The sequence below is a fragment of the Furipterus horrens genome, unplaced genomic scaffold, assembly GCF_987537825.1.
Source record: "Furipterus horrens unplaced genomic scaffold, mFurHor1.1.pri manual_scaffold_5, whole genome shotgun sequence".
Lineage (NCBI taxonomy): Eukaryota > Metazoa > Chordata > Mammalia > Chiroptera > Furipteridae > Furipterus > Furipterus horrens.
The window spans coordinates 36,545,177-36,560,148 of NW_028327175.1; the positions used below are offsets into that span (position 1 = coordinate 36,545,177).

A 14,972-nucleotide genomic window follows, 5' to 3' on the forward strand; every position below is an offset into this window, starting at 1 on the left:
AAGGACGAATTATCATCTCTATTTTAAGAAGCTTAGAATATAGTCCAGAGAGAAAGAACGTTAAGAATGTAAATAACAATATAAAAGAGACTGTAATTAAGTTCTGAAATGAGTAGTTTCAACAAGGGCCATAAGCACGAAGATAGAAGAAATGACCATAGATGGTCTGGGGTGGACAGCGACGCAGGGGTTGGAAGCAAGTTCCCTAGAGGAGCTGTAGGTGTGTGAGCTGGGTGAAAGGGAAGGGTCTGTCAGAGCAAGGGTCCCCGACCTTTTCTGTGCAATGGGCCCTTTGTAAGCCTGAAGTCTCCACAACCTTCTCACAATATTTTTGAATATAGAAAATAAAATATATTGGATCACAGAGATCATTTATAGCCATTTCTTCTATAAGGCTTTGAAAACATGAATTTGTTCCAATGCAACTGCTAAATTATGGAACAATTTGGGATTAACACAGATTTCATGTTTGCTTATGCAACAGTCCATCCACAAAAAACACTTGGTGAATGCAAAATCAGTACCCACTGAACCTAGCCACATAGGAGTACACAACACACATAGACACGCACACCACAAATTTCTACCAGCGTCCCCAGTTCACCACAGGTGTTGTCAGTTGTACCCATCACACCTGCTGCTACAACTTTTCAAGTTCAAACAACCCCATTTCACAATAACTTATAAGCCTTGACCACTTCCACATCACATTTAAGGTATTTTTCAAGGTGAGGTACCATATTTACTCTAGTACTTACAAATTTATGTATTTCTTAAACACAACATATAACTGCATATAATGTGCTACCATTTTATCATAAAAAGATAGGAACCTAACAGTGTTTTTTATCGAAAAGGTTTTTGAGTGTTATGCCTCAAACTCCGTGTTTCCCATGAACCCTGTGGTTTTCATTGTACCATTTTGTATAGCAGTGTGATTTTAGGAACATGTATATTGCAATATAATAGAAGTGATGATATATTTAATATTTTCAAAACATTTGTAAAATAGTAATACATATGCTTTTTTAATCAACACATTAAATTACAAGACCTAGTAGCTTGCCAAATAAAATATCATAATTTAAACATGAACACAATGATATGTAGAAATACTTATAACTGTAATATGACATGAGCATATTGTGATTTCATTCATGAAAAAGCCACAGATAGGTACTACTAATACTCCTGTGAAAATTGAAGAAAATGTTAAATTTCAGTAACACATTAATAATAATAATGACACAATTTTCCCCATCCAGTTTCATTAATGCCCTAAATTCATCTTTAGTCTCCAAGTAAAGAAGCCCTGTTATAGACAGAGCAGAGGGTGAGGAGCAATTTCTAACAAAGAAATTGAAGTAGGAGAGAGCATTGCGATGAGAACTGTCTAGCTGAAATCAACATCACAATGGAGAAGACAAGAGGGAAGTGGGGGAGAGGAAGGGGAGAAAAGAGAGAACATGTGAAAATACAGTGTGGGCCAATATCAAGTTTAGATAAGATTCCCTCTTGACTTTTACCTGTAAGAGAGTTATGCCACCAGGGTCACCCTTCCTGTCCTCATCACATATCATATATCAGTACCTAGTCAGTGCCTCACAGATGTTATCGACCAACACTATCATACCTGAATGTGGTCATGCCTTCCAATGTGAATTTATCCATATGTTTTTTCTTCCCCAGGTATAATAGAAAGGTCACTTAAATTTTTCTGTTGCCCAAACATCAATTTTATCTTCTTGAAGACATGGTTATAGAAACATGTCCTATGTCCATCATGAAAAACAAATATGAATACCTCATATGCAATCCCAGTTGATTAATAGTGCCGTATTGATAACTGCTTTCAACCTGATAACAACCCACCACAGTCCAGCTCCCAGTGGATCCACCTAATAATTATCATCTTTCAATTTTAGAACTAATAGCATTAACTTGCTCATCTTGTCAGGTTGTGGGGGGTGGATAGAATAGTTATTATAAATCACATTACAGAACTCAGACAAGGTTCATTGGAAGTATTTCAGCAGCTACTGGGTAATGTCATTAAGCATCAAAATATCTGAGTCACTTTCTTCTTTGACTCTTTGCCAAGCCCTGCCATGAGGTTTACACAAGACATGTCCTCTCAGTCCCCGTCTGCAGAGTCCCTGACCTCTGTCCCATGTAGACTCCTATTTTAGGAGGTACATGCCCAGGATACCAAAACCACTGCCCCGGAGAGCTGCTGAGCTAATGAGCTGTGGTGTTGGCAAGAACTCTGAAGGAGAAGGACCTGGTTCTTTGCAAACATATTCATGACATTTCCTGCTTTAGTTTCCAGTGATTCTGATACTTTCCAAATAAGCATAGAGAAAAAAGGGGGAATTACTAAAACTCTGGACTCCCTAACTCTGTTTCTATCAGAGATGTTCGGCTTCTGTATGCTTTATATTTGTGTATTCTATGTGATTTTAAAAATGAATTCCATTTAAAACCAAAATAAAAAGTTAAAACCCACTAAACAAAATGATCTTCAAGGGCCCTTCCAGTCCCAGCATTTTAGAGCAAGATACACCAAGCGCCTGTTCATTAAGCATAAGTAGACACCCATGTTTATGTGATAAGAAAACAAAGATGCCTACCCCAAATCTTTTCCATGCTCCTCATAATTTGTATCTCCAAACTTAGGGGGCATAGATGCTATTTGTAAATAATTAACTAATAAAATTAAGATGCTAAATCATTTGGGGGGTATTGTATTTTTTTCCATTACTATTTTTCCCTGTTATACCCCCCCTTACCCCCGCAATGACCACACTGTTATCCATGAGTCCTTTTTCTTTTTCGTTCGATCCCCCTACCCCCTAACCATCCCCCCAGAGCTATCATCCTGCTCTCTATCTATGAGTCTCATTAGTTGTTTGTTCATTAGATTCCACATATGAGTGAAATCATATGGTATTTGTCTTTCTCTGTTCTGACTGGCTTATTTCACTTAACACAATGTTCTCCAGGTCCATCCACGCCATTGCAAAGGGTAAAATTTCCTTCTTTTTTACAGCCAAGTGGTATTCCATTGTGTATATATACCACAGTTGTTTTATCCGCTCATCTACTGATGTACACTTGAGCTGATTCCAGATCTTGGCGATTGTAGATAAAACTGCAGTGAATATGGAGGTGGTTATGTTCTTTCAAATTAGTGTTTCAGGTTTCTTTGGATAAATTCCCAAAAGTGGAATCACTGAGTTAAGGAGTTAATACCCAAAATTTATAAAGAACTTGTAAAATCCAACACCAAAAAAAAAAAAAAAAGTCCAATTAAAAAACAGGCAAAGGACCTGAATAGACACTTCTCCGAAAAGGACATACAGATGGCCAATAGACATGTAAAAAGATGCTCAATGTAACTAATCATCAGAGAAATGCAAATTAAAACCACAGTGAGATACCACCTCACACCTGTCAGAATGGCTATCATTAATATATCAACAAACAAGTGCTGGCAAGGATGTGGAGAAAGGAGAACCCTTTTGCACTGCTTATGGGAATGCAGATTAGTGCAGCCACTATGGAAAGCAATATGGAGATTCCTCAGAAAATTAAAAATGGAACTGCTAAGTCATTTTTAAATATTATCCATTTAGACTCAGCCAAATGGGAAAAGAATGAAGATGCACAGACATGAGGTGCTACCACGCAGACCAAATGCTAACAACTTATTTCCAAGTTAACTGTTCTGCCAAGCTTGCCTTACAACAGAAAGGTAAGATTCATTAGTAGTAAAAACAACAAACTTGCCAAAAGTCTTTTTAAGTAGTATATTCTTTGATGTAGAGTAAGAAGAACCTACTTGAAAGTGTCTTTCTTTAGCTTTGCTTAGTAAGCCCTTCTATCCCAATAATGTAAAAATAAACAGAAGCCAGTCATTTTAAATAGTATCAACTTGAATCAGGAGAATAATTTACTATAAATATGTTTTGCTGTATGGCCATATAGAGAAATAGCAAGCAATATAATCTCTTAGATAACTCACAAAAGCTCACGTTCTTCAGGGTGGAAATGTAGCATATGCGTCATCGTTTCCACAGAATGCGTTCCACGTATTTCAGAGCACCTAATGACTTTCTGATGTGCACTCCTCCACAACACAGCTTGGCAGCAAGCTGCCTGGATAGAATCTTACATTGGGTTAAAATTTGGAACATTGAGAACCTTGGTTTTCAGAGCAGTCTTGCATATAACATTCATGTACCATCAAGTGAATTTCTTGTTTCATACAAAAATCTCATCCCTTTAGGTTCCCTCAAAGTATCTTCATAGTGGGTTGATGCTGCTGATGATGCATGACCTGTTTTCCTTCTCTTTACTTCCTTCTCTGTGTGCTTATTTCACACTTAAGCTCAATGGTTAACTTTAAGAGTTCCCACAGTGGCCATACCCATCTGAGATAGGATTTCCAGATAAAATACAGGATGCCCAGTTAAATTAGAATTTCATGTAAGTAATGAATAATTTTTAGTGTAAGTATGTGCTATTTTAATTTGCAAATTCTGGTAACTATACCTACATAAAAAGCCCTATCCAATTACTTTTCTCCTTCCACAGGAATAAAACACTGTTCTAAAAAGTTGTACAAAAATATGCTAACTGCTTAAAATATTAATTTTATAGATCAGTGGTTTCCAGGAGCTGGGAGTGTGAAGAAATGTTGGTTACATGGAAATATTGGATGTGATCAAAGTATTCAAATATCTTGATTTGGTGTTACATGACTGTATGTGTTTGCTATAATTTATAGAACTGTAAATTTACTGTAACTAAATAACACCTAAATAAACCTGGCTTTAAAAAGTAGAAAATAAATGTATACTGCTCAATATCAGATGGACCTACATCATTTTATTTCATCCAAAGCATCACCAAAGTAAATGTCCTACAAAAGCTACTCCAGTTTTTTTTTTTTATTATTATTCTTTTTAAGCACACAATTCCAACATCATATCCCTCTCTGAAAACAGATTTTGTTCATTCATGCAATGCACATCTAATATTAACAGGATCTAAGCCAGGCTCTAGAAATACAAAGATGAAAATAGAATCCCCACCAAAATAATCACTCATTGGCTAGTAACAAAGAGACATGAATTTAACTTTTTAAAAAGACATACAGTATTTAAAATGTGTAATTACAAGATGGAGGAGTAGCAAGCACAAAACTCTCTGATAACTCAGGAAAAACTCAAAATGCTTGAGCTCAGCCTTTACAGTAGGGAGTTATACAATTAGATAGAGGAGAACAAGTACCCATGGCAAAGAAGCAGAAGACAAGCTGAACAGGTGGTCAGTACAAATGATGAAAGCCCTTGTCATCCAGTTGCTGTCACAATCATTGCTGGTTGTAATAGAAGTTGACTCTGGCTAGCTGAAACAGGAAAAGTGAGCTCTGTTGAAAGGCCATGCTGTTCACAGAAGCAGTGGGAGGCTAAAGCACCAACTATAGAAAATGGACACAAACAAACCCAGGGTCCTCTGGATGCTAAGGAGTAAAAATCACAAAAGCCAACCTGTAGCAGGAATAACTGGGATGCTGCTACTGCCACCACTGAAAACCAATGGATACCACCATGGACACCATGAATCAACTCTAACAGTTTCTTGACATTGACCAATTTGCTACTGATTCAGTCCCAGCAGGAAAACCTGATTGGCTGAGCCTGGGGCCAATGACTGTACCCAGCACCTGGTTGTCTGAGGCAGAGAGAGGAAAGCACAGCCTCGTACCAAGGTTGTACACAGCAAACTGCCCAAACTTGGAAAGGGGGTTGAATCTGTGCACTCAAAAAGTGACACCTGTCAAAGTACCTCAACTCTCTTTAGCACTGTTATTATTCAGAGCCTCTAATAATTGGACTTGACTCATATTTCTAACCCTGTTTCCTACAGCTGGAAAGAAAAACTCTTCTCCTTCTCCAGCTCTGTGGGTCTTATACCATCACACTTACAGGACATCACATTTAGACTGAATGATATTCTTTGTGCATTTTTGGCCTGTCCTTCCAACTCGGTATGTGCTTTTTGAAGGCAGATATTTCATGGCAGTCATCTGTCTTTCAGTTCTCCCTTATGCTCACACAGGCCTTCCACAAACGAGCTGACTAATGCACGTCTGTGTTCTGCATGGATGCATTCCAAGGCAACTCAGCATGTGCCCCTGGAAACGTGCCACTTTCATTTGGCAGGATCAAATCTCTTCTAAATCAGACCTTTTTATTTCAGCTCACAGGAGATTCTTGCCCTAAAAGCCTTGAACTAAACCTCAGTAGGACAGATTATAAACCAGCTCAAACCACCAAAGATTATATCGATGTGCATGTGGCTTTGGAGCTGCCTCAGAGCTGGCACAAAGCATGGCTGAGGCTGCCAGTGAGCTCTCTGAAGAAAGCCAAACAGGGATTCAGGCCCTCAGTGCTACGCTCAGAGTATCTCTGCCTACTGTATCTTTTCTGACATTGTGTGAGAGTCTGAATTACCAGTTGTTTGGCAAGATAAATAAAAGAACACATAGAGCATCACATTGTTTTATTTTATTTGTAATCTAGAGGAAAAAACAATGTGTTTTACTTGGCTCGGGAAGAAAAGGGACTACATTTTGGAAGATAATAGTTTTACTACCCTATATAAATGCAGAAATATTTAAAAGGGTTATAATGAGAATTTTATCTCTGGCCTCAGATGTTCCCCTTGTACAATAGTTTCTCTTTTCTACCGTGATTAGCACATGGGGAGGCTTCAGTCCTCCCACCTCTCCAGGAAATCATAATAGCTTTCTTTCCTAAGTTATTGAAGAAGAAGAGAACAGAACACAGCTCTATTATGTCCCTTCACAAAGCAGTTACATTATTTTTTTTAAGCAAGCAAGTATCTCAAAGATACCCTCATTTGTGGGCAAGTTCAGGCTTTGACCAAGTAAAGTTTGCAGATGAAGGTGAGTATGTGGAGTTTTATAAATATTCCAGGTAAGAAATATGATGGAAAGTTACAAAGTTCAGAGAAAAGCTGAAACAATCCAATTGTGTACAAAAATGAATGATAATAATATAGATCAGGAAATCGTCCTCAGAAAGAGGCATAAACACATAAATATCAGCCTCTGTTCTTCTATATAAAATAGAAAGAAGGAAGAATATTTTTCTAGTCTTGTATACTTCTGTGAGTTTTTATCCGGTACTCTGTTACCGCCCAGCTCATAAGTCAATGTGAGAGTGCTCCCGAGAGCAGTGATTGTGAACGTTTTTCACTTCATGGCTCACAAACTAATTCCTAAAATTCTGAGGCACACAAAAAATACATATATTTTTACCAATCTGACAAAAAGTAGGTATGATGTGGATTCATTCACACCAGACAGCTACTGCTGTGTTGACTGTTGTCATATTTTTGACAGCCTATGGGAAAAGAGGCCAATGCCCCTGACTAAAGCGTTGGGTAGTGCATGTTTTAAAACTTCTTGTGGCACACCAGTTGAAAATCACTGGTCTAGAGAACTGTTTAATTTTATCAACAAGTACAGCATAGAGCACCATGGAATGCAAAACTGAACAAAATTGGGCTTTCCTTTTTGTTATGATTGACCATCTTGTGAGTCAGAGCAACATCTTAAAACTGTTCTGAATAGAAAACGACTTTTTTCTACTGAACTCATGATTATGCTTCAAAGGGCATTTAAAATCATAAATTCTAGAGCTACAGAGATCACTTAACTCTTGTTGTATTACAGAAGAGTGAGCGGGGTTAAAGTAGTCAAATGACCTACCCAAGGGCATATTCTAGGCAGGCATCTAGGCCTCGTGTCTCTAGTCCAGGGCCCCTCTTCATGCCCTCTGTTTCCCGTCCACATCACAGTGACTATGGTCATTGCCTTTCCCAGAAGTGACTGCCTTTGGATTCTGAAGGAGGCTTCGTGCCTGAGAGTGGGGTCACCAGTGGTCAGCTCATACTAACCCCAAGGTGGAGCTAGGACAAGGAAGAGCTTTTGTCACCGCGATTCTCTTCAGGTTCAGGGTTCACATCACAAACTTTTTCTTCCACCATGTGCCTCACCTCCAGAGTAACTCATCACCACTCTCTAGGTGACATGACTCAAATATAAATGTCAGAGTTAAAGTTCCTAGAGCCTTTGAAAAACAAAATGCCAGGGACATGTAAAAACTCCAAGCACAGCACTTCCCATCTTTATCACCTTGTTAACCCTTAAAACTGAGAGAAGAATTCCAAACACAGAGCATTCACCAAGCAAAGCCAATTTGTTATAATTAACTTTCCTTTGAATAACTGTTCTAAATGAAAGAATAAAATCTTTGAATAATTTTCATAGGAAAATCAATACCAATGTAAAACCAATAGAATCTATTTAGGACATCACATTTATATTATTTTTCTCTGCATTCTTTTCTGTGTTGGTTTTCACATATGCAAATTAATGATTAAAATTTTTGGCACTTTATAGAAATTCAAATAAAGTTATTTAATAAATGGGGAAAAGAAGACCCTTTCTTTTAAAGAAAAAATACTGAGAGAGCCAAGGCCAAAGCTAACCATAAGAGGGTAGTACCAGATAAAGATAGATGAAATGCAGAGCTAGGCAAGTTTAAAAAATGCAGGAAATGCGGTGTTCTAGAGTTAACTTGCCAACCAGATACAGACTCATAAGCCTCTTGCCCCACACCAATACTTGGTCAACATGAATTCAGAGGCAGAGAAGAGTAACAAGCAATCACTGCTGGATGCCACAGGTCTTAATTCCTCCTTAGGAAACTATTTTCTTGATTCTAGCACACAAAGCAAATACAAGGAATATGTTTTCAACCCAGAAGAAGGCATTTGCTTCTTTGGAACAAAGTAAAGGGCAGACGACATTTTCAACCTCTACTTGCAAATGGCATGGGATGTGGTCATAACTGTATGTTCCTGGAAGGCAAAGGAGAATATGAGACTTGGTACTTGGGGGTTAGACTCCTTCATCATCAGAAAGCTCATTTCTTTTCCTGGAAATACATTTTCTTAGAGGTAGAAAGGGGAGGCTGAGCTAGATGTGCTTAAGATTATTTCCTGCTTTGGCATTTAGTAATCCATGAGTCTGAGGTATTCATAAACTTTGTTTTGCATTTACTTCTTTCTCCCTACATTTCTGCTTTATTGTTTAACATTCACATTAATTTGTTAATATTAGCACATAGTGATTAAGAGTGTGAATCTGGCAACATGATGATGTGAATTTGGAGAATATTTTTAGCTTTTAAGTTTCAGTTTCCTCATCCTTAAAACAGGACACCTGTTTCATGAGGTCACTGTAAGTCCTGACATCACATTAAAATAAGAAAATGAACCCAAAATTCAGTGACATGGAGAAAGCACTTGAAACTATTAGCTGGTTTTTTTTTGTTGTTGTTGTTTGTTTGTTTTTTATTATCACCTATTTGAGACCTGATTTTAAAGAGGAAGGATACAGCATTGAAGAAAACCAGACAACCTTTAACTCCTTTAAGATCAATAAATGTTCTTTCTGAGAATGTGTGTAATTGAAAAGCCAATGTGAAGAAGACTAACAATATTTTAAAACCTAGAAAAGCTGCTATTTTTCATACTGATAGAAATCTCTAAGGAAGGAAATTCCCAGGATTTAGCAAAATGCTACAATAAATAGTGTTATTTCAAAGAGTAAGCCACTCAAAGGGTTCCTTTTTGGCAAAGATTCGTAATTTGTCTGGATAGAATTTTTTTATTATATCTCTATGCTTCAAGAAAGCAGCTGTATAAAGTCTTCCCTTAGTTTCATAAATTTTAATATCAAGCTATGGCAAACAACAAAACAATTAAATATCTATTCTTTAAGTTTTGTAGCACACAGTTAACTCAAGCCCGAAGGGATTAAAATATGTGAGAAGATCATTAATTTTAAAGTTAATTTGCAAGGACCTTTCCATAGGGTTATGAATACTATCATGCTCTCAGAACTGCCTGGATTCATTGGAACTGGCCTTGGCTCAGTTCTGGTCATCTGTGAGCTAGGTTTTGTCACTCTAACTGAACTCAGCACAGGGTGGATTGGAATAGATGATTGAAAGAGGCATATGGGATATCTCTGCCTGATCAGACATTGAAAATGATGAAATGACTAACAACCTGACCATGGCAGAGCCCAGCAAAGAGGAAACTATACCAGAAATAACCCCCTGGCACTCGATACCTAAAGTATATTTACAAAAAAGATGTTGTTACTCTGCAAATGGTATTGACAATGATAATGATGACAGTGGTAGTGTTATTGGGCAGATATTTGCCAGGCACAGTTCTAAATGTTGTAGACACAATACCTCATGTAATTCCCACAACTCTCAGAAGTAGGAATTTTTGCTCATCATAGAGCCATCTAACCCTGTATCACAGAGAGGCTGACGCTCCCTGCTAATGCTAGTATTTGGGTTGTTTAGCAACACTGCGTGGCTTCTCAGCTCTTCCCTCACCCACATAAACAACTAAGTTTCCTCTGGTTCAAATACTTAAAATGATTTATATTTTTTCCTTTTTGGAGCATTATTATTCTCATTTTACAGGTGAGAAAATGGAAAGGTTGCTTGATCAAGATTACATAGTTAGAAACTGGCAAATTTGGCTCCAATAATTCTGAAACCAATGCTCTTGGCTGCTGATTACATCATCATTTCTTAATGAAATAATATAAAGGTAAAAAATTAAAGATATGTAAAGAGGCTCCTATCTACACCCTATGTGAACAATGACTCTCACTTACCTACTATCTTGCTGCCAGTCCCCCTGAAGAACATGGCCAGCAGTTGGTTCTGGATTGTGAGCTTTGCATGGGAGGTCTAAGTTTATACTTAAGTCAATAACAATAGAACTCCATTCATGAGTCTGAGTTCTTGATTTGTCCTGGTCACCTGAAATTTACTGTTACAAAGTGAATATAACATGCCCTTCTTTAACAAGGTACCAAACTCTTACAGTTGTATCAGTGGCATATTAGGCAAAGGTACTTAAGTGACCACACTAAAGAATCTATAAAGCCCTTCTGAGTTTCCACCAAGTACTCTTTCTACAAAAATATTATCTTACAATATACAAGATCTTTCCAGAATATATCCAGTCATGTGATATGGAAAATAGAGACATTTATTGAAGAAGATACAAGATATACAAGAAACACTGTACCTATGAAAATGATGCCTCAGTCCCCTTTAAAGTACATACCTTGGGGCCTCACACAGTTCTCCCAGTCACCATCAACCACCACATCATATTTTCCTGAATATCATCAACAGTCTGAAATCTCTTCACTTTCAAAGGTGATTTTAGTTTGGGGAAAAAGGCACAAGTTGCAGAATGCCAAATCTGTCTGTAGTAGGGCTGAGTCACCTGGGTGATTTGATGTTTCACCAAAATGAGATGTGATGCATGAGTGGACACGTTGTTGTGATGAAGCTTCTAATCACCAGTTGCCCATAGCTGCGCCCTTCTGAATCATCTGAATAGTGTCTGCGGAGGAATGTTCAAGCTTAATACAAAATCTGACGCAGATTCATTGCTCTACTTGCTCAGTCATTTTGAATGCAACAGCCACACAGTGCACATGCTCATTCAGTGGTATCTACCACCCCCAACGACTAGTACAATGAAGTCATCATTGTTCATGCAAGAACATTGTAGTCCACTCTCCTTGGCTGCCAGGTTACATCAATGTTGCTCAAACCATTCTTGTTATATTAACAAAGGCTGGACTTCATCCAGACAGACCTCATATTCTATAACCAGTGTTCTCCAACCTCCAGCTGTGGACCAGTACCAGTCTTGGCTTGTTAGGAACTGGGCCACATAGCAGGAGCTGAGCTTGAATGTAATGAGCTTGAATCATCCCAAAACCATCCCCTCTGCTCCCGTCTGTGGAAAAATTATCTTTTATGAAACCAGTCTCTGGTGTCAAAAAGGTTGGGGACCGCTGCATAAGCTATATAATGAAATCATTATGCAAGAGTTGTTCCAGTTTTCACCAACCAGCTCAGTCTTAAGAAAAGAGAAAAACAAGATATAAATAGAAGAGATAAATATTTTAATTACACACACACAAACATTAATTTACTAAATTTTGAGTTGTCATAATTTCTGGCCAAAGATTTTCTGTATAAAAGAAGCTATGCAAGTAAGTAAAAGAAATTATATGTATATGAATGTATGTATTTTTTCTGTAAAGAAGTTTGCATAATTCCAATCGCATTTTGACATAGTTCATTCACTGTATTCATTTGCTAAAATTTAAAACAAATTCTATTGATTTTCTGATTGTCAATATAAACATATTTTAAAAAGTGGGGGGCGTACTACAAAGAATATAATAATCATTCAAACCTAAAGATTACCTCTATTAATATTTTGGCTTCTTTCCTTCTAATCTTTTGGGTTTTGTTCATGTTTCTTTTTACATTGTTGAGATTATATTATATATAGTTTGAGTCCAATTTCTTTATCATTTAAATAAGTGTAAATCTTTAAACTTGTTAAACAGTTGCATAAAACTACATCAATGGGCCTGCCACAAATATCTCATACCTATATGTGAATAGTAGGTGATATCCAACTTTTTAAATTATAACTAGTATTGTTGTAAACATCCTTCTGCAAAATTAACTAAATTTCAGATTTAGGCTAGATCCCTGAGATAGGATAAATTTCTAAAAGGGCAATTGCTGAGCAAAGGGAGTAAGTATGTTCAAATACTTGAAATATATTACTAAATTGTTTCCCAGAATAATCCAAATTTTTATTTAAATGATAAAATCATTGAAGTACTTCTTAAATACATTCACAGTGTCTTAACAATCCCATTCTCTTAAGAAAAAGAAAGATAAGTTTATATTCATTGAGCAAATTACAAAGCTGCTGGTTCGATTAATATCTTTAAATTTAAAATTATTGTTTTCTTACTTCTCATTTTCTTCCAGTTTTCAAAACCTTGTAAGGACAAAGAAATAAAGAATATATATGTAACATGCATGACTTTGTAATAGATTTTTTTAATTTTCCAGGATGAATTTTCTCATTTTCATCAAGATAGTGATAATGATGAATCATATTTTTCATTTGTCTTATACCTATTGTCCTTTCTAAGGAAAATTCAACTAGAATATCCTGCTTGGTGCAGAGTGGTTCTGATTCTGACAGTTCAGAGTATGTGAGAAGATGTAGGTAGCTCCTACTCATGACATTCTAGGCCAGTTAAAGCAATCTGTTGACATTCACAAAGCTACAGGGGAAAGGAAAGCTACAATTTTCTTTTTATATTCACCTTGCAGAATTTTAGTAAAAGTATTCAGATGCTTTTCCCTAATATCATAAAATACAGCCCACCCCCCACCCCCCACTTTTTCACAGGGAATGTGTTCCAAGACACCCAGTGGATGCCTGAAGCTATGGATAGTAACTGTGAATGCTGAGAAAGAAGACACCTACTAAGAAGGGCTCCTGGTGGTTAACTGGGCTCAAATTTCAAAAACAAAAACAACAACAAAAAAACCAGCCATTTCTGCACAGGGGCATCTCATGCAAACTGCACTTCACAGAGAAGACTCTGGGCTAGACTGCCTGCCTTTGCACTGTTCCTGCCATCTGAACCAGCCCTAATAAAGAAGTTCCTGGAATTCTATTTCACCTAAGAGGACTGAGGCTTTTCCCATCCAGCTGGAGCTATGCAGATCCAGCTGATCAGAGTGGCTCTGCTCAAACCAATAAGGACAGTGCCTTTGGACCAATCAAATTGTGAGGACCAGGGATGGGGACTTCTGTCCATATTAGCCAGTTCCCCTCTGGCTCAAGGAGCACACTTTTCACCAAAGACTGAAAACTAAGTTTCCCCAGCTACAGCTAAAATACCCAAGATGTCCCCCCAGAGTAGAGAGGAGTAGACCATCGCTGAGTAGAGCTGCCTAGCTGAAGGGAGACCTGGCCCCAGGGCAGTCTCACCATCCTGCTGTTTTCACAGCTGTGCTGTATCAAATCGAGCTGTTTGCACTGAATAAAGTTTCCTTCTTCACACCACCCCAAACTGGAGATTCCTGTTGGTGTTGAACTGGTGCCAATAACCATCAACTGGCATACTGAACCTTATATATACTATGTTTTTTCCTACACATACATATCTATAATAAAGTTTAATTTATAACTTAGGCACAGTAAGATATTAACAATTAATAATGAAATAGAACAATTATAACAATATACTGTAATAAAAGTTACATGAATGTGGTCTCAAAAGGGGGTTCTTTCTTCATCTTTTGCACACTAAAAATGATTTAAGGGAATTTTTAAGGGTTGCAAAAATGCACACACGTATCAGTACTGTATTAGGATAAAGGTGGCTTGAGAAGCAGTTGTGTATACCTCTTTCTCAAAAAAAATGCCCACTGCATACATTCAGATAACAATGTCAAGAAAAAAATGCCAACCAGTTGGAATACAGGCCTTGGGTTATGAACACTCGAATAAGCCTCCTAAGTACATTACAGAGTCACTCCTGGAGATTGTAGGGAAGAATTTCAACAGCACCATCTGTTAGAACCACAACCCTGAATAGTACCCTGGCCAATTATCACTTCAAAACACCACGGAGTTCAATTCACCTGTGTCAAAACAACTTGGCTATAACCCATAGTCATATTATGGCTCTAGCTTTGAAAACCATGGCTTCGAATAAAGACCATTCAGTCTTGAGATACCAGATACCTAGAGGATATAATTACGTGTCTTCCAGTGGGTGGTCCCTGGAATCCTCCAACTGAATGAGCCTTGAGGCCCTCCTTGTAAGGCTCTTTCCTTGTAGAACCCTGGCTTTCACATAAATTTTTCTCATCTCTCCAGCTCGGGAGTCCTTCACACATGCCTTCTACTCAGTGACTGAGGCAGACCAGCAACCA

The 14,972-nt window shown here is 37.6% G+C and overlaps 1 long non-coding RNA gene across 1 annotated transcript in view; it reads right to left on the reverse strand.

The window, feature by feature from the left end:
- The window catches only part of LOC150008392 (uncharacterized), a 326,304-nt gene that overhangs the window by 184,516 nt on the left and 126,816 nt on the right, over positions 1-14,972 (reverse strand). Inside the window, exon 4 of the long non-coding RNA XR_016511114.1 lies at positions 11,260-11,544. This is a non-coding gene — a long non-coding RNA (uncharacterized LOC150008392). The remainder of the gene's footprint in view (positions 1-11,259; positions 11,545-14,972) is intronic.